This window comes from Lepidochelys kempii, chromosome 1 (genome assembly GCF_965140265.1).
Source record: "Lepidochelys kempii isolate rLepKem1 chromosome 1, rLepKem1.hap2, whole genome shotgun sequence".
In the NCBI taxonomy this organism is placed as follows: domain Eukaryota; kingdom Metazoa; phylum Chordata; order Testudines; family Cheloniidae; genus Lepidochelys; species Lepidochelys kempii.
In genome coordinates this window covers 151,478,072-151,496,891 of record NC_133256.1, presented here as the reverse complement: position 1 = coordinate 151,496,891, position 18,820 = coordinate 151,478,072, and the positions used below count along the sequence as shown (strand labels likewise).

General features: G+C 47.0%; 1 long non-coding RNA gene across 1 annotated transcript; it reads right to left on the bottom strand.

Annotated features, from left to right (window-relative positions):
* Positions 1-586: 586 nt before the first annotated feature.
* Positions 587-8,035, bottom strand: LOC140905301 (uncharacterized). The gene is made up of 3 exons (XR_012156813.1): positions 7,896-8,035; positions 6,213-6,292; positions 587-1,413 (listed from the first exon to the last, which is right to left on the bottom strand). It is a non-coding gene; the product is annotated as an uncharacterized lncRNA (long non-coding RNA).
* Between the last annotated feature and the right edge of the window lie 10,785 nt (positions 8,036-18,820).

Genomic DNA, 18,820 nt, shown 5'->3' with positions numbered 1-18,820 from the left:
ACCAGCAGGCATTGTGCCTCAGGGAAGCCCAATGCCTTCCAGGGTTCCCACAGTCCAGGGACAGCGTGGCTATTGCTTTGCCCCTTAAAGTGCCCCTCCATCCTTCTGGAGAGGCTAGTGCCCATGGAAGCACTAGCAGAGAGCTTGCTTTCAGATAAGGGCCAGGATTTTAATCATGGTCAGCTCCTGTGTGTCACGAAGCAGGGAAGCTATTTTTCCTCTGGCAGTTGGCAGTTACAGTCCGACCCCAGAGAGCATGATACCCACAAGCTCAGGTCTCCTGAATGCTACAGCACTGTAATTTCAGCTATGCCTATGGAGTTTTAGCTGTCAGTCTAATGAGCTTCTTTTAACACAAACAGAGGTAACTTGGCCCCATCATGACTGACACTGCCTGAGGATAGTACTGTTGCCGGCACCCAGTGCCGAGAGGCTGAACAACAGCTTGAGTTGGTTCGCTACCCGGTGTGCTACACCCAATAATCACAACGGGGTGGAAAAGCAGAAAAGTTTATTTGTAGCTTCAAAAAGGTACAGGGAGATTTGAATCTCAAATCCTGCACACAGAGCAGGAAGTTACACAGGCTTTTATACATCCTTTTTCCCAGCATACTTATCCAATAGCAAGCTGCCCTAAGTATCCACAATAGCCAGCCAATCCAGTGCCCAGCTAGTTCCCTGGTTCTCTGTATCATTTGTTAAACTATACATAAAGCTGCTTTATTGAGCATTGTTCTTCCATATCTGCCCTGTGTGGCCTTGCTTAGTTTCAGGCAGTCTGACTCCGCAGCATATTGTTGCAGATTCTCAGCATAACTGCTGTGTGTGCCTCCAGGCGGAGGGGGGGCGGGCAAGGACACTTGGGCCTAGTACGCAGAGCTGCTGCGAGTGCCTCCAGGCGGGAGGGGAGGCCAAGGACACCTGGGCCTAGTGCGAGGGGGCTTCATCGACACTCGTGGTCTTCCATCCCCTCGAGTTACCTAGTGGCCATGCCCCAGTGACCCCAACAGTACTATGTGAAAGGTTTGCTTAACAAGGTCGTTGTTGGCTTCGCTTTTACCTATGCTATTCTTTATTCCCTCACATGTTGCCTTACTAGTAAACCCATGATTGTATTGTATGAAAAAGTAATACATAAACTATGGCACGAAGGAAAGTAAGCTACATTCATGTAGGAGCATGGAAATCTTGTTTGCAGTGGTGTGTTCTCATAAACACAAAGCAGCATTTTTATATATTCAAAGCAGACATACTGTCTAGGCCTCATGCTGCTCTCCACTTCTTGTTAGCTCTTCAGCAGCACACCAGGTCCCAGCTGGCAGTTGCTAATTGCAATCAGCAGGTGAGAAATGCAGCATCTCACAAACGGAATGATCTGTAGTTCTGGAAAACAGTCTGGGAAATGTGGAGAACCTGGGAAGAGAAAGGGAGATGCTTAAACCTGAACTCCTGTGGAAAGTATTAATTGAGAAAGATAACAATGCACATGACGAATCACATGCTCTCTTGCTGGAAATTATAGTGAAGCAATTTAGTGTTAAAAGCAAGGGGAGTGTTTTACCCCTGTGCAATTTCTAGATGTAATCTAATTTCTTTAGCAGTCTCTGTAACATGACATTATTTAGAGGTTCAGAGTTCCTTTTGGAGACCGGATGGCTTGAGGGAATGTTAGGGGATGAAGAGGCTTCTGCCTTTGGGGCACCAGTTCAAATCCAGCCCAGATTCCTAGTAGGATACAGCTGTCTGGTGACCTACTATATCTGAAATAATCTGGTGGTGTCTAGTTCCTAGTGGACAGGTTTCCATGGCCCAGTTGGCACTGATTGAGAATCTCATCAGAAAGGACAATTAAAATCAGCATAGAGAATGAACTACCTTCTCGCCACTAGCGGTAATCCCTAGAGGTCAAGTTTGAGTCACATAACCTGAGAAGCTTGCAAAACTGCAACCAGAAGCTTGCAAAGCTGCTCTGTTGATATATTTGAGAGCATTTCAATTCCCAGGGCTGTCAATATAGCATCTTCACAGACGCACACCTGCCGTGGGGATGGTATGGTATTTGAACACAGAGAGCTACAGAGAATAAACAGATAATGATAGATGATTTCCAGCCCTATATCTTAAAAGGGTGTGTGTGTGTGTGAACATAAGGGTTCTTCTGTGTTTACATCTTAGAGGTGAAGGAATGGTTTCCATTTTATGGTTTGCTTAATCACTCAGAAATAAGATTTCAATTTTTCAGCAAAAGCCACAAAAGTAATAAAATCAATCATAATGCAACATACAGACAAGGCCAACATGGTGAATCTATGTGGCTGGGGGGCTGGCATGCAACTAGAAGACAAAAATTACTGGCTATGAGAAAGTGTGTGTCCCCTGTACAGTTCCATACCGGTGATACTGCATGCAGCTGCTGAGGGGAAAAAACATCAAGCAATTACTATCAATAAATATACAGAGCCAGATCATCAGCTGGTGCCAAATGGCATAGCAACTTTGCAGACCATTGACGTATGCCTGGTGCTAAAGATCTGACCCATTAAATAATTACTTGAAGCAACCAGTTTGAATATGATGGTTTGGGGCTTTTTCTACCCCTCAGTTGCTGACCAGTGCCTGAGTTCAGATGCCTCTTGGGTCAAACTGAATACTGGTCACTTGATTCAGCATTAATCTTGCCTGCAACACAACACTGCAGAAACGCACTCCTGATCAGATGTGCGAAACAGCATTAGGACATCCACACAAATCAGGCAAGCAGTCTGGGGAGGCATAGCTCAGTGGTTTGACCATTGGCCTGCTAAACCCTGGGTTGTGAGTTCAATCCTTGAGGGGTCATTTAAGGATCTGGGGCAAAAATTGGGGATTGGTCCTGCTTTGAGCAGGGGGTTGGACTAGATGACCTACTGAGGTCTCTTCCAACCCTGATATTCTATGATTCCTTTCAGAGTTGCTGCTGGGGAGGATTTGTTTTCAGGCTCCAGAAGAGCACAAGAGTGATGTGAGGAGGAGGCTGGGTGTGAAAACATGATTTGTCCAATTTATTGCAGCAAAGAGCCAACTCCTCCCCTGAAAAACAAATACAGATTTTCCCCATGCTGCTTGGGTAGCATTTTACAAGCAGCTGAGTGCAGAGGTGCTGTGCATGTGGCTGTCCCAGAAAATTGGCACTTCATCCAGGAGAGGGGAAATAAAGCACACCACCGGAAGAGCGGGAGGAGTGGCTGTGAAGCAGTGGTAGTGTAAGAAAGAACATCTTGCAGTAGCAGAGCAATTGACTCCGCAAAATTTTTGGTGCACAGCAAATGCAAGAGCAGGCCCTTGGATTTTGTGGTAACAAAAAGATACAGACTCCACAGGATTTCACTGTCATGAAGAAATATGGGTTCTCTCCGGACTGTTACTTTTTGTACGTAAAAAGTCACTGTTTTAGCCTTCCCTTCCAGCCCCACTCTCTTGGATAGGGTGGTTTGAGTCCCCTGTCTGCCACCACCACTTAATTATGGGCTGGATACAGCTACCGTTGAAGTTGATGACAGAAATTTCCTTGGTTTCAGCCGCTAAGGAGCTCTGAATTAAAATGGAGCGCCTACTGCCTCATAAGCACTGGCCCATCTTAACCACCTCTCCTGCCTGTCAAATGGAAAGGCTAATTGTTTTGTTTCTGACACATTGGTGAAAAAACCTGAGGCAAGTCACAATGCTGAAAACTCTTCTCACATGGACAAATCACAACTAGGTTCATAACTGGGTTCAAGAAAGTACACCAAGAAGCCACAGTGTAGTCAGCAATCTGTTCCGTGACTGCTTGGTGTAGGCTGTGCGTCAGGAGGCCATGACTGCAGCACAGGTAGGCACACCCAAGCTAGCTTGGATCTAGCTAGCTCTCTAAAAATAGCAGTGTAGCCACAGTGGCACAGGCTGGCTGCCTAAGTACAATCCCGCCCTGGGTACGTACTTGAAGGGCTAGTTCAGGCCACCATGCTATGCAGTGATTTTTAACAAGGCAGCTCAGGTGTGCCTGCATGTGCTGCAATCACACCTCCTGACTGCAGTGTAGACATACCCTTAGGTAGATCCTGGGTAGTGACAATATAAAACCCAAACTTTGTTCTCAGTCTGCAAGCTAGAGATCCGGGGAGCTTAGACCCTGATCTTGCAAGCTGCTCCATGCTGATGGATACCAGGAGATGCTGTGATGGCCAAAAGTATAACTGGGTTCAAAAAAGAACTAGATATGTTCATGGAGGATAGGTCCATCAATGGCTATTAGCCAGGATGGTCAGGGATGCAACCCCCATGCTATGGGTGTCCCTAAGCCTCTGGCTGCCAGATCTGGGGACTGGATGACAGGGGTTGGAACACTCAATAAATTGCTCTGTTCTGTTCATTCCTTCTGAAGCATCTGGCCTCAGCCACTGTCGGAAGACAGGGTACTGGGCTAAAGAGACCACTGGTCTGACCCAGTATGGCCATTCTTCTGTTGTTCCCTGAGCCAGCACAGAGTCCCTCTGAAAGCAGCCCATCCCTCCCTGGGTAGTTCATAGGATCAGAGCCTTAGACTGCACATGTTCTTTGCGGTAAGGACTGACTATCATTTTATGTTGGTACAAAACCCAGCACAGCGGGGCCCGGATCCTGCCTGGGACCTCTAGATTCTACTGTAATAGAAATAATTAATAATAACTTCCATGTCTCCAATGTCCCAAGTGGAGAAACCACATCTGAGTCCTTTCTCTCATCTATTGCAAGGGACACTACAGAACCCACACACACAGGGATGTTTATCTAGCCTTTAACACAAAAACAATATTTAGACCTTCAGGAAAGTTTGGCAAAGGTCACCCCATCCAAAGAGATCTCAAGATAGACCTACATCCTCCAACCATATCTTTGCTCTTCTTCTTACCTGCAGAGGCAAATCTTCTTGGGCGAAAAGGGGAAGGGGTAGGTCTAGGGGACGGCCATACCACTTTGTCTTCAGTTTATCCTCAGAGTATGACTGAGTAGCCAGTTCCCTTCACTCACTTTCAGAATTAACTTCTGGGAGTTGCATCCAAATCCCTCCCACCATGACAGGTAGACCCACTAAGCTATCTTTATGCAAAAGTATCACACTATTCCTCCACCAGCACCTGGCAACAGCGCCACTACAGTGTGCGGGGTAGCTACTGAGTAGAAGGCTGTTGGGTTTCAAATTAGGGTAGGAGGAAAATTGAGAGAGAGGGATCTCACACACTTGAGATTTTCCCCTTGCTGCAGTGAGGCTTTTACATTCAAAATGTCAGATCAACAAGAGCCACCAGGGGTGCTGAAGCATCAGAGCAAGCCATTCAGTCATCCCCCTTAGATGAATACTGATTGGACTGCAGGGGAAAGAAACTGCCAGGGCAAGCCCAAGAGAATCAGGTCCCTCAGATGGGGAGTGAGACACCACCGGCAGCATGACAAAGAAAGTGAAGACTGTAGGGCTTAGCAAGCCAGTGGACCTCACGCTACATCTCAAGCAAAACCCACCCAAAGCAGCAAGAAGTTTGGGCCTGTTTTGGCAGGAGGAGGGTTGTGGGACTTGTTGGGGTGGCCCACAGCTTCAGATAAATTTGACTATGTTTTGTACAACCATAGACACCCAAGGTTTTGCTTATCACTTGTTCTTCCTCATTACTGTACAGCAGAGCTTAGATAAAGAGCAAAACCTATTTATCTAAACAATGGTCACATTTACGGGAAGAAGACACTGGATGAATGACATTTTATAATACCCAATATAATATTGTCAAAATTGCACAGCTGGCAAGCCCTCTTCAGTGGAGGAGAGCGGTTTCCCTATCAATGGGCAAATGTGATCTTTCCCAAAAACACCCATGCACACACATATAAAGAGAGATTAGTGATTAGATAATACTCAGAGGCCTGCAGCCTTGTTTTGTATTCAAATTACTCTGATAAGATTAGGGAGCAAAGGCAGGAAAGCCTACTATGTAAAATGTTCTAGAGGTGCAAAGGCCCCACGTTTTTGCAAGAGACCCTAGTTTAAAGACAGTGTCATAATCCCCAGCCAAATGGGGAGCGAGCAGTCAGCCAACCTGTGCAGGAGGCAGATAGATAAGTGGATGAACTACCATTGTCTACACAGGCAGCTTGCCCTCCCAGTGCAGGAGAAAGCCAAATCTTACTACTATGCAGTATACAAAAGACAAAACGAAGCTTACGTTTAAGTAAACAGCTTAATCAGCTTCCCAAAAGTTGTCTTTATCCCGCATTTTCCAAACTAGGCAGCATCTCACAATGGCTGGACCATAAAACATATGATGAAGCAAATTAAATATTGTATTATTTTAACAGAGCAGACATCACTCTAATAATTCTCTTACCTTAAAAAACATGAATTTATTTTTTTAAATAGCTCAAGCTGCTGTTAAACATGGCAATTAAAATGATCAAAGGATCACAATAGCATGCAGTGCAGCCAAGCTGGTTCCCTGCTCTGAAGCTTTCAAATCATGCAGTGGAGGATCTCATCAAGAGACAAAGAGAAATGGAATACTAGAGTTTTGCTAACTGTTCACACTGAGTTCCAAAATCATCCCACGCTCACCTTTTCAGGTTTAATCTCACACTTGAATCTCAAAGCACAAACATCATACGGTTTGCTATCATTCACAGATGTAAAAGAAACCTGATCCCAGTTTTGAGAGATCCTGGGTCAGTTTTTGACTCTGCATCACAATCAGATTTATGGTTTCCCACTGAAATCTATGTATCTCACTAGCCATTTAAGGTACTTATATAACTCCCTCACCATTATATCCGAGCCTCTCATAATGTTTAATGTTTATCCACACTCCACCCCGTGTGGTAGGGAAGAGCAACTACCCCCTTTTACAGAGTGGGAACTGAGGCACAGAGAGGCTAAAGCCTAGATCCTCAAAGGTATTTAGGCTCCAAACTTCCATTGAAATCAATGGGAATTAGGCACCTAAATATCTTTCAGGATCTGGACCTAAGTGACTAGCCCAAGTCACACAGGGAGTCTATGGCAGAGCAGGGACTTGCTCTCAGGTCTCCATGGTCCAGAATTACTATATGGAATTATACTGTATTTATGGTTGTGGCTTTTGACATTTCAGCCAGGTGAAATGGAGTTTCACTTGGAGAACTTGGCTTTGTTCAGACCGAAAACTCATGGGAGGTGACAGATGAAGACTGTAACCAAAGAAAATGTTCACGTGGCTCCTGATCTAAATGTCTTTGAAGCCAAGGGAACCTTCCCATTGATTTCAGTGGGCTTTGAGTCAGACCCATGAACCGCATAGCAAAACAAAACTGCTGAGTTTCTTAGAGGTCTCTTGCATATGCACTAAAAGACAACATGAACACCACATCCTCCATATCTCACAGGAAATAGAGATCAATACAAATCCAGTTATCCTTTTGCAGAGATGAAGGAAGAAGGAGACATGCCTCAGGGCCCTAATTCAGCCCTGGGTGATCACCACCCAACACAGATGTAATGAGGTTGAGTAGTGCCAGTATAAGACAAATTAAAACGACTAATTATTCCTCAAAAAAGGTTTTTAATGCTTTTCAGCTATAAAAACAACACAGACAAAATAAGAAAAGAAAAAGTAAAGACAAGCATTGTATAAGAATTGGTATAAATGGCAGGTTATACTGAAGACAAGTACAAGTACATGTAAAGTTACCACTCATCAAGGAGCTAAAGAACAATAACCTTACATGCACCTGGCCTGGCTAGTTATACTGAAGACAAGCACCAGTACATGTAAAGCTATTATCCACCAGCTACTTACCACTAGTTTTATACTACAGTATCGATATAACTAAGATCAATTTAGTTCAAGCAACCAGACTTCTTTACTCCATAATCTTACCCTGCATTCGTCCGAAAATATGTTGCCCTTCAGTCGGTCGTCTTCCACGCTGGCCAGGTACAGACAGTTGAGAAGTGGATGTCTCTTCGGTTCAGGGGGTGTGGGTTAGGTTTGCCTTATGACCGAAACACACACACACACACACAGAGTCCTGTGCCTTCATACTTTTTATCTTATCTGTCAGCCGTGTTTTAAAACAGACCAACCAATCAGGGTGGGCCAAATTCTTAGTGTGGTTACTTTAATATTATAAGCTATGCACGGGTGCATAGCTTATCTCCATGTAGCCAATTGTCTCAAATGTGGTCAATATGTATCGAGTAAGCTATGCCCAGGTGCATAGATTATCTCAGTACATATGAGTTAGCCTAAAGTGTTATCTGGTTGCAGCTCATCCTGACCACAAGTTTCAGTTTAATTCTACAAAACTTGCTCTTTGAAGCTTCTGGAAGTTTGAGGCCTAACATTGACAATACTTTTGTTCATATTAATAACACCTTTATTTAGCAAATAGGGTCAAATTCAGACCTAATGTAGGTGGGTGCCACCTCAATAAGTCGAGTTACACTCAATTACACCTGGGCTGAATTTGCTCCATGATAGCCAACAGATGTGTGATAAGTAGGATGCATTTTTAGATCTTTCCAGTGACTCTGGAGAAAATAAGATGAAGAGTGATGACAAGTCGAGAAGTACTGTCCTATGGCTTCCTCATGAAGGCTGCAAGATTAGACACTCATTGTCATTTTCCTTTTCAGTTTGAAACTGGGCAAACTTAAACCACAAATTGCAGTGATATTACAGCTATAAATAAAGGATGACTCGGACTGCAATGGCGAAGGTTACAATCAGTTTGTTAACTAAGGATCCAAGAAACCCCTTAGATTCTGTGCACAGCTAGTCTAGGAAGACAAGGGTTCAGTTATGGCAAAGAAGAGTAGCTCCAGCTGCTACCAGTCAAGCACCAACCACCCACTGCTGATCAGCCCTGGACTACGTAGCATTGCCTGAATCAACGCTGCACTGAAGTTGGTCAGTATAGAGATGCAATGAACAGGTGGGTCTACATCACTGGCCCCAATACCTGCGGCTGCAGCAGACAGCCTCAAAATATGAAGCATCTCCCTGCAATGCCAGCTGCTTGAGTGTGAATGCTCCTCCAGTGACCTGGCAGAGCACAATGATCATGTGCACAGCCGGGCGCACTAGCAGGTGCACGGATGTGGCAGGAAGCAGTAGGAGGACATGACAAGATCACCTGGGAAGAATGAATCCCCCTGTTCTTAATTCCCAACCTAGAAAATCCTATTACTAAAACAAAAAACAGCCTTCTCACTTCTACAGGGAGTCTGAGGCCTTCACTTTCCTATCTCTCAAAATCTCAGGAACTGCTCCTTTTGGACATTTAAAAGGAAGTACACCTCAAAAGCTTTCCATATTTATGAGATGTATCCCAGTGAAACTGAACCATCTCTCATCTTTGCAGTATACTTGCTAATTCAGAGCTAGGATTCTTTACACTCTCTGTCCCTCCTAAAGAACCTGGAACCAGCTCAGACTCCAGGACTCTACAAAGGTTTGGGTTTTGTTGTTGTTTTATTAATCATTTCCACCACAGCACTACTTCGCTGTGCAGTAGATGTTCCAGAATGCAGAGACTTGCCCCTCTGCCTTTGCCAGAGATACAAGAGTAACATCTGCACAGTGAGGTGTGCTAGCAGAGGTGCAGGAGGAAAAGATGTGCACGGGTTTTACAACAAAACATCGCCATTACCGCAACACTGCCTGTCTCTCTGTTCCAGAAATGGAGGGTCATTATATTTTTCCTGTAAATGCAGCTAACAATTCCTGGAACCTCACTTCTCCTCCCACTTCCCCTTTCCTGGCTCCTTTCCTTCTGGTGATAAACACTGGGCTGCTCATGGCATTTTCCCTCCCCTCCCCCTGTCCTATTGTAGTTAAATTTAAAGGTGCAATTTTCCAACTGGATTCTGGAAGACATAACACAGTGTAAATTGAAATAGGATGAGTCCAAATCTGGTGCTGATGGGGGACTCATCTTCCTCTTCCAGCCTGCCTCTTTCACATTCCCAGTTGTCAGCAGCTGGGACTGTTAAGGTCTGTCTACACTGCAACTGGGACTGACCCCTCCCCACATCCCGGGTGGACAGACGCGCACCAGCTTTGTGTGGATGCTGCAGCACAGCTGGTGGTACAGGTTAGCCACCCATGTGCAAGCCTCCCCAACTCCCTGGTCTGTACTAGGGGGCTAGTCCATGGTGCTGCCTGTGCCACAGTGTCCACACAGCTATGGTTAGCATGCTAGCTTGAGCAGAGCTAGTGCTTGTCTGTCCACCCACACTGGGAAGCACCCTGCCAGCTGCAGTGTAGAAGCCCTGTTCCAAGAGGCATTTCTACATCTTTGCATCTTACCCAACGCCTTGTGTCAGGGATCAAAAACTCGAGCTATCCCTGAGCGTGTCAGCTGCTGGTCTCACACTTGGGGCAGTCAAGAGCTGATGAAGCAGCCCAGCTCCAGGGAAACATCTGGCAGCAGCAGCAGCTGGAGGCCAATGGCAGCAGTAAAAGAAATGGCAAAAGCAATACCCGCTGGAGCCATGTCAGAGGAGGTGACCCCGAAGAGGATGCAGGCAGGTAGCTGAGGGGTTGGGACCATCCTGTACAGACTACAGGTATTTGGGGCAACCGTGGGATCCTGCATTCTTAGAATAGGACATGCTGTTTGAATGAGCCATGTTTCTGTCTTGGTACTTGTACAGTCGTCATCACCTTTGAGTGCCTCAATCATTAATGGATTTTATCTTCAAAACACCCCTGTGAGGTAGGGAAGAATTACAATGATTAATTATTATAATTAATAATTAAGGCTCTAGATATATTAAGTGACTTGCCTACGGTCCACAGGAAGTTTATGGCTGAGCCAGGAAGTAAACCAAGGTCTCCTGAGTGCTAGTCCAGTACCCTAGCTGTTATCCTTATTTCGTTTCTGCATGTGGCTGAGAACAGAGCAGGGAATGGTTACAAGTGCCCAATGTTTTAAAACAATCTCGACCAGGAGTTCTCGACCTTTTTCTTTCTGAGGCCCCCGCAACATGCTATAAGAACTCCATGGCCCAGCTGTGCAACAACAGCTGTTTTTCTGCATGTAAAAGCCAGGACTGGCATTGAAGGGTAGCAAGCATGGCAATTGTCCAGGGCCACACACCACAGGGGGCACGGTGAAGCTAAGGCCTTGTCTACACTGGCAAGTTTCTGTGCAGTGAAGCAGCTTTCTGCGGTGTAACTCCTGAGGTGTACACACTGCCAAGCCACTCAGTGCACAGAAACTGCACACTTGCAGTGCTTTTAAAAGAAAAACCCCGACGAGCGACGTACAGCTGTCTGCGCTGAGGCTACGGTGCCGCGGTGCCAGTGTAGACTCCCTGGGTGATTGCAGCGCTGCGATTGGCCTCCAGGAGGTGTCCCACAATGCCTGTTCTCGCCTCTCTAGCCATTGGTTTGAACTCTACTGCCCTGCCCTCAGGTGACCAACTGTCAGCCCCACCCCGTACTTTCCTTTGGAACTTTGGAAGTCCCCTTCCTGTTTGCTGGGTGACGCGGGCAGTGGCCTCAGCGCATCTCTCCAAGTGACCAAGCCTGCTCCACGCACCAGGCGATCCTCCGCTTGGAGCAATGCCGAGCTGCTGGCCCTCATCAGCACTTGGGGAGAGGAAGCTGTCCAGCCCCAGCTGTGCTCCAGCTGTAGGAATTATGATACCTACGGACAGATTTCACGATGCAGGACAGAAAGGGGCCATGACCGGGACACACTGCAGTGCAGGGTCAAAGTGAAGGAGCTGTGGAACATCTACCACAAGGGGCGGGAGGCAAACCGCCGCTCCGGTGCTGCGCCCACGAGCTGCCGGTTCTACAAAGAGCTGGACACGATACTCAGTGGCAACCCCACCTCTACTGCGGATACTTCGGTGGCTCGTGTGCCAGTCGAGAGTGGGCAGAGCCTGGAGGCAGAAATCTTGGATGAGGAAGGGGAGGGGGACCAAGAGGCAGAGGATGACTCAGAGGTCAGAGATCCATGCAGCCAGGAGCTCTTCTGTACCCCAGAGGAGGCTGGTCAGTCATGAGCTGTCGGATTTTGGCGATGTGCAAACAGGAGAGGAGGCCCCTGGTAAGTGGCTTTGATTTTGGGAATCGTGGAAGTGAGTTGCTGGGGGCAGGAGGGTTGCAGAAAGGAGGCTTGTGTCTCTATGGTGTGCTACCACCACATGCCTAGTCTGAGTGGTGGAACGGGGTGTTGGTTGATTCCTTCACTTCACAGGAAGCTGCCTCAGAGATCTCCAGGAAACTCTCATGGAGATACTGGGCAATCTGTTGCCGCAGATTCTTTGGCAGAGCTGCTTTGTTTCTTGCCCCATTAAAGGTAACTTTCCCATGCCACTCTGCAGTCATGGTGGGTGGGGGAGCCATTGCTGCACACAGGGCACATAAGGGCCAGAGCGGAAGCCACAGTCTTGGAGAAGACCCTCCCTTGATTCCCTGCTCACCCTCAGTAGCGAGATATCTTCCATAATGAACACAGCCTGTGGAAAATGTGGGGACAGGAATGATTATAAGGCCCCCCTATAGTGCTGGCTCTCCACAACAGCCACATGCCCAGTGTACAGTACAGTCCTGGAAAACTGATTTTCCCCTGCCCTGCGGTTACTCACCATTCTGGGGGGTCTTGTGGCTCATGTGTGCTTGCCTGGGGTCAGCCAGTTAGTGACAGGTATGTGAAGAGTGGCTGTGTGTTAAATCACTGAATCAGTGGTCTGTGTGTTGCAAACAATACTGCTTCTGTAAAATGTTGCATTTTGGCTTCACAGATATGACCTTGGGAGCCCAGCCTCCCTCTTCGTTATCGCCGGCTGAACGGCTGCACAGAATTAGAAAACGAACACGAAGAACTAAAGAAGACTTTCTGTGTGATGTCATGATGCACGTCGCAGCTGAAAAACAAGAACTGAAGGAGTGGCGGGACAGTGAGAAGAGAGACCGAAAGGAGAACACGGCACTCCAGGGTGAAACCATGGAGTGGCTCTTAAACACTATGGAGCACCAAAGACACATTCCAGGCGCTACTAGCACTGTAAGTGAGCAGCTCTGCACCCGCCCTCCCCTGCAGCCGCTGTCGCAAAACTCTTTCCCATGCGCCCCCCAGACCCTGGCAACACACTCTTATCAACCTCCTGGCTCCAGTCTGTACCTGCTGCATTCCACTCCTCCCCCATCACAGGCCAGCCCTGCCGACTCCCAGTACCCACTGCACTCAACACCCGTCCCTCTGCAGTTTAGCCCTGCTGAAGTACAGTACCCGCTGCCCTGTACTCTAAAGGAGAAGGTTGTATATGATACCTGGACATACACAAATCTTTAATTGTCCCTGGACCCCACCTCCTCCTGGGACCCTCCCTTCTCCCATCCCCCTCAGTGTTGATGTGTTTTTTTGTTTGCCTCTCTCCTCCGGTTGTTGTTTTTTAATAAAAGAATTGTGTTGGTTCCAAAGCACTCTTTATTCTATTCATTGAAAGCAAACAGAGCCCAGCAAAGCAACAGGCAATTTTCTTAAACCTTCATAGTGCATCGTCTGCACCAATCACAATCACCTCCCAGCATTACAAGCACTGCACTCCCAAGCATAGCAACAAATATTAGTGGCTTTCAGCTTCAAATTGCTGCCTCAGGGCATCCCTGATCCTTATGGCCCCACGTTGCACCCCTTGAATAGCCCTGGTCTCTGGCTGTTCAAATTCAGCCTCCAGGCGCTGAGCCTCAGCGGTCCAGCCCTGAGTGAAGCTTTCACCCTTCCCTTCACAAATATTTTGGAGTGTAGAGCACGCGGCTATAAGCATCGGAATATTGTCAGTGGCCAGGTTCAGCCTCCCATATAGGCAGCGCCAGCAGGCCTTTAAACGGCTAAAAGCACACTCAACAGTCATTCTGCACTTGCTCAGCCTGTTGTGGAACCTCTCCTTGCTGTTGTCAAGGTGCCCTGTGTATGGCATCATAAGCCATGGCATTAAGGGGTAGGCAGGGTCTCCCAGGATCACAGTGGCCATTTCGACTTCCCTTGTAGTGATCTTCTGATCTGGGAAGAAAGTCCCTGCTTGCAGCTTCCTGAATAGGCCAGTGTTCCGAAAGATGCATGCATCATGCACCATTCCGGACCAGCCTGCGCTAATGTCCGTGAAACGCCCACAGTGATCCATAAGCACCTGGAGAACCATAGAGAAATACCCCTTCTGATCCATGTTCTCGGTGGCTAGATGGTCTGGTGCCAGAATTGGAATATGCGTGCCATCTATCACCCCTCCGCAGTTAGGGAAGCCCATTTGTGCAAAGCCATCCACAACATCACAAATGTTGCCTAGAGTCATGGTCTTTCGGAGCAGGATGCAATTAATGGCCCTGCACGCTTCCATCAACATGAGTCCACCGGCAGACTTTTCCACTCCGAACTGGTTAGCGACTGATTGGTAGCAGTCTGGAATAGCCAGCTTCTACAGTGCAATCGCCACACGCTTCTCCAACAGACAAGGCAGCTCTCATTCTTCTGTCCTTGCATTGCAAGGCTGGAGCGAGCTCATCACACAGTCCCATGAATGTGGCTTTCCTCATGCGAATGTTCTGCAGCCACTGCTCGTCATCCCTGACATGCATGACGCTGCGATCCCACCACTCAGTGCTTGTTTCCCGAGCCCAAAAGTAGCGTTCCATGGTGGTCAGCACCTCCGTGAATGCCACAAGCAATCTCATGTCGTAGCTACTACACATGGCAAGATCAATGTCGAACTCCTCTTGCCTTTGTAGTTTAAGGAATAACTCCACTGCCACTGGTGATGTGTTAGTCAGAGCAAGCAGTATACTGGTCAGCAGTGCGGGATGCATTCCTGCAGATTGAAGAGGCAGAGCAGAGCAGAGCGCGCAGTACACAAATCATTGAAAGATGGCACTAAATGTAGATGGAAGCACAGGGATTGCTGGGATGCGAAACAATGCATCACGGGGCATTGGGACAGGACCCAGGATGCCCCGAGACCCCTTCTGCCTTCCCACAATTCTTAGCAGCAGCAGAAGAGGAAGAGATGCTCTATGGGGTAGCTGCCAGAGTGCACCGCTCTGAATGCCGCTGCAAGTGCCCCAAGTGTGAACACGCTATTGTGCAGGCAGCTGACAGTGTGAACACACAACAGCGGTTTCCCTTCAGCGTTCTCTAATCAGCAATGTAGCTGCCAGCGTTGTAACTCTGCCAGCGTAGACATACCCTGAGTTGCTCAGGCTTCAGCTTCAGCCATGGGTGATGGGGCTTGGAGCCCCAGGCTGCAGTCCTGTGCAATGTGACTTTGGCTTTTTGCTCTGGGCCTAGCGAGTCTAATGCTGGCCATGCTTGGCGGACCCCCTGAATCTTGTCCATGGACCCCTAGGAGGCCCTGGACCCCTGGCTGAGAACCACTGACCTAGACAAGAGGGTGTTAGCAGTTGATGAGCAGAAAGAGGGTGAACTCTGCACAGGAAGGGTTCCATCTGATAGCTTTCGTTAAAAAGTTTTTTAAAAAAGTATTACAAAATCTATTTAAAATGCATTGTTTGCACTGAAAGTAATTGTGTGGTATTTCTTTCTCTTTGGCTGTGTCCGGCAGCTATTAAGTCCAAATTTTAGGCTTTATGTGTGATGACCTGGGTTTAGCTCTGTATAATGCTGCCTAAAAAGTCCTGAAAAGACAAAACTTTGGCCTGTGCTCCAGCAAAGATTTCCCCTGAAGTGGAGGACGGGGTGTTCAAAACAGTTGTAAAAAATTTGCTCCAATACACCAGCTACACAAAGAATGTGGTTTGCATGCTGGATCCTTGAGGTAGTGTCTAATGAGACTGATATAAATGTAAACACTCCTGTGTTTATGTTTATAAAGTCCAGAAGCCAAGGGGTCAGGCGGGATTTGTACTTGAGTGGCTAGCCTGAGTCATCCATGCTGCCATGGCCACACCACTATTTTTAGTGCACTAGCTTGAGCAAAGTTAGTGCATATATATCTACATGAACTGGCAATCACAGCTCCCAGCTGCTGTGTAGACACACCCCCAGTGAAAGGGGCCTTTGCTTACAGCCACATCCAGCCTTGCTTCATTCTGACGTTCAGTTTGCTTCCAACTCCAGCTACAGCTGCTTCCAGACAAACCTACCACATAGAACGCCCTGGGCCTTTGAGGTGCAGTCATGAGACACAGTCACCACCACAGTTCTTAAAACACCCTGCACCACACATTACTGATGAAGAATAAACAATTTACTTTCATATTTAATTTTCAGTCTGCTGAAAAATAGCCAGGGATTAGCTGACCTCCAAAGCATGCGTTTCTTTCCCCTTTCTTTAAAGCTACAGATTAACAGACAACCCAACCTCTTGAGGTCTGGCTTTGGCAGGCCTCAGGATTCCTTGTCAATTTCACAACAAGGGGCAATACAAAACTGAGGACAGAGACATAGTAGACACCCCCATTTCCCCAAAAGAGACACATGCATTATGGTGCTTTTGAAACATTTAGTAGACTTATAACGATGGACATATATTTATATCTATTGTAGGGTGTAGAAGCCCCAGCCAAAGACCAGGCCCCTATTGTGCCAGGATCTGTACACACACAGAGAGTAGAGGTATGTTTACACTGGCTCGCGAAAGTGTAATTTCCAGCTTGAGTATACATACCCGAGCTGGGGCCTGAAAAAAGCAGCATAAGCACAGCGGCACAGGGTGCAGGATAGGCTGGCTGCCTAGGTGCTAACTACAGTACAGCCAGCCCCAAATGTTCAAAAATCATGAGATTGGCTTTAAACTCATGAGATGATGTAAAAAGAATAGACTGGGTGTTCTTTTGATTTGCCTTCTGCTTTTGGAGCCTTTAGGGTGCACTGGGGTCACATTTTGAAGCTTTCTCCACAGCCACAAGGGCTAGAAACTTACTTTTTCTTTAAGAATGAAGGCTGAAATCGTCACATCTCCACTTGACTCCAGGACTTTAAGGAAAACAAGAATTATCATGAGACCCACAACAAAATCATGGCAACCCTGTAACTAGGCCCTCCTGCAGCTTGTGGCACTGCAGCTACACTCCTATTTTGACCATGCTAGCGTGGGTATGTCAACCTGAGCTGGCAATTACACCTCCAGTTCATGTGTGGATGTACCCTGTGAGACAAGCCCTTACCCCAAAGAGCTTACGATCAGAAAGAATTTAGAGGAAAAGGACAAAAGGCAGAAGAAGGGCAGTGTCATTATTCCCTTTAACAGAGATGGGGAACAGAAGCTCAGAGAGATGAAACCATTTGCAGTTTCCTCATGCAGGAAGTCTGTGTGAGAGCCAGCAATTAAACCCAGATCTCCTGCATCCCAGCCCCAGGCTTTACCCACCTCCTTCCTGCCCTAACTACAAAAGATCCTTGATTAGCTGAAGTTATTGTGGGGAACTTTGAATAACTGGGTGTGGGCATGATCAGGGAAACCTGGCTGCATGCCCTCACTTGTAGGCATCTGAAGAGCAAGAGGGAATCTGCCTGAGGAGGAGGAGATGCTGGGAAAATAAGCAATAGATTAGATCCAAGTCCCAATGTTTCCAACCCCCTGTTGTTTGGAGGGGTTAGGATACATGTTTCTGGCTTTGTCTCACCAAATCCTGAGGATTAAGGGAAATTTTGCCTGGTGAAAAGCTGATTGGCAACAATGGGAGTTTCAATGGTAGAAGGACTGAGTAAACACTTGAGTATTCATTACGGGCTAGGTTGTGCAGTCCTTGCTCACCTTAGTGAGCAATCACTCACTCAAGCAGTCCTTTTACAAGAGCGATTACTGCTACCCCTGAATTAACTCCATGTGTCTTTGCCCCTTAATAATGTCCTTTTTGAAGTACCTTCCACCCCATAATCTTAAAGACCACTGCAAATACTGATTGATTAACAACTTAATCAATTCCTCTGAGATGGGATGGGTATTATTATCTCCATTTTACAGATGAGTGACCTGAGGCACAATGGAGTTCAGTGGGATGCCCAAGGTTATACTGTGAGTCACTGGGACAAGTGGAAATACCGCGCAAAGCCTGGACTTCTGCTCCATGGCTTTGACTGAGAGAATCTAACCATAAGACTACATTGCCTCTGGACACCACCTACTGTCATAAGAGTTTTATCAAGGATACCAGAGTCCCAGTTTTTTTTATTCTCTTGAACGTAATGTGTATTGCAGGGCAATTAAAGAAAATAATTCAAAATATTTCCCAGAATTATTCTGTATCTCAAATATCAGATACATTCAGGAGCAAAAGGGGAAGGACCTAAAAATTGAATGGATGTGTCCTTAAGAGCAATATTGCCATGAACCCTCTAGTTACATAATAGCATATGTAACTATCCAAGGCTATTCTATTCCTTAGCCTGCAGCCTCTTCCCAGCTGTCACCTAGACAACCAGGTTTCTATGTACACTTGTGGGAAACAAAAACTGGGGGTGTCCTCCTAGGAGACAGCCTGCCAGATAGGAGAACAATCCCTTGCTCCGCAATCTGTGGCCGACTAAATAATGCATTCACCTGCTGTCTATTAATCTTTCCATCACCATCACCACTATGACCTTGAAATTCTCCTCCCCCTCTCCCCGCCCCCAGCCTGATCACAAGTGGCACCCGTTCGCCCAGCAGCAGGAAATCAGATTTCACCTCCCTTCCCCCCATTTCCATTTTCGAAGAAAGAGCCAGGAAGGGAATGAAGTTTACCCTGCGTAGCACTGACACACTATTTTCTGCTGCAGCCTGACTAATAGATTGCTTTGCTCGCCAGCCTTATCATCCAGTACCACCTTAAGGCATGCTGCTACACAA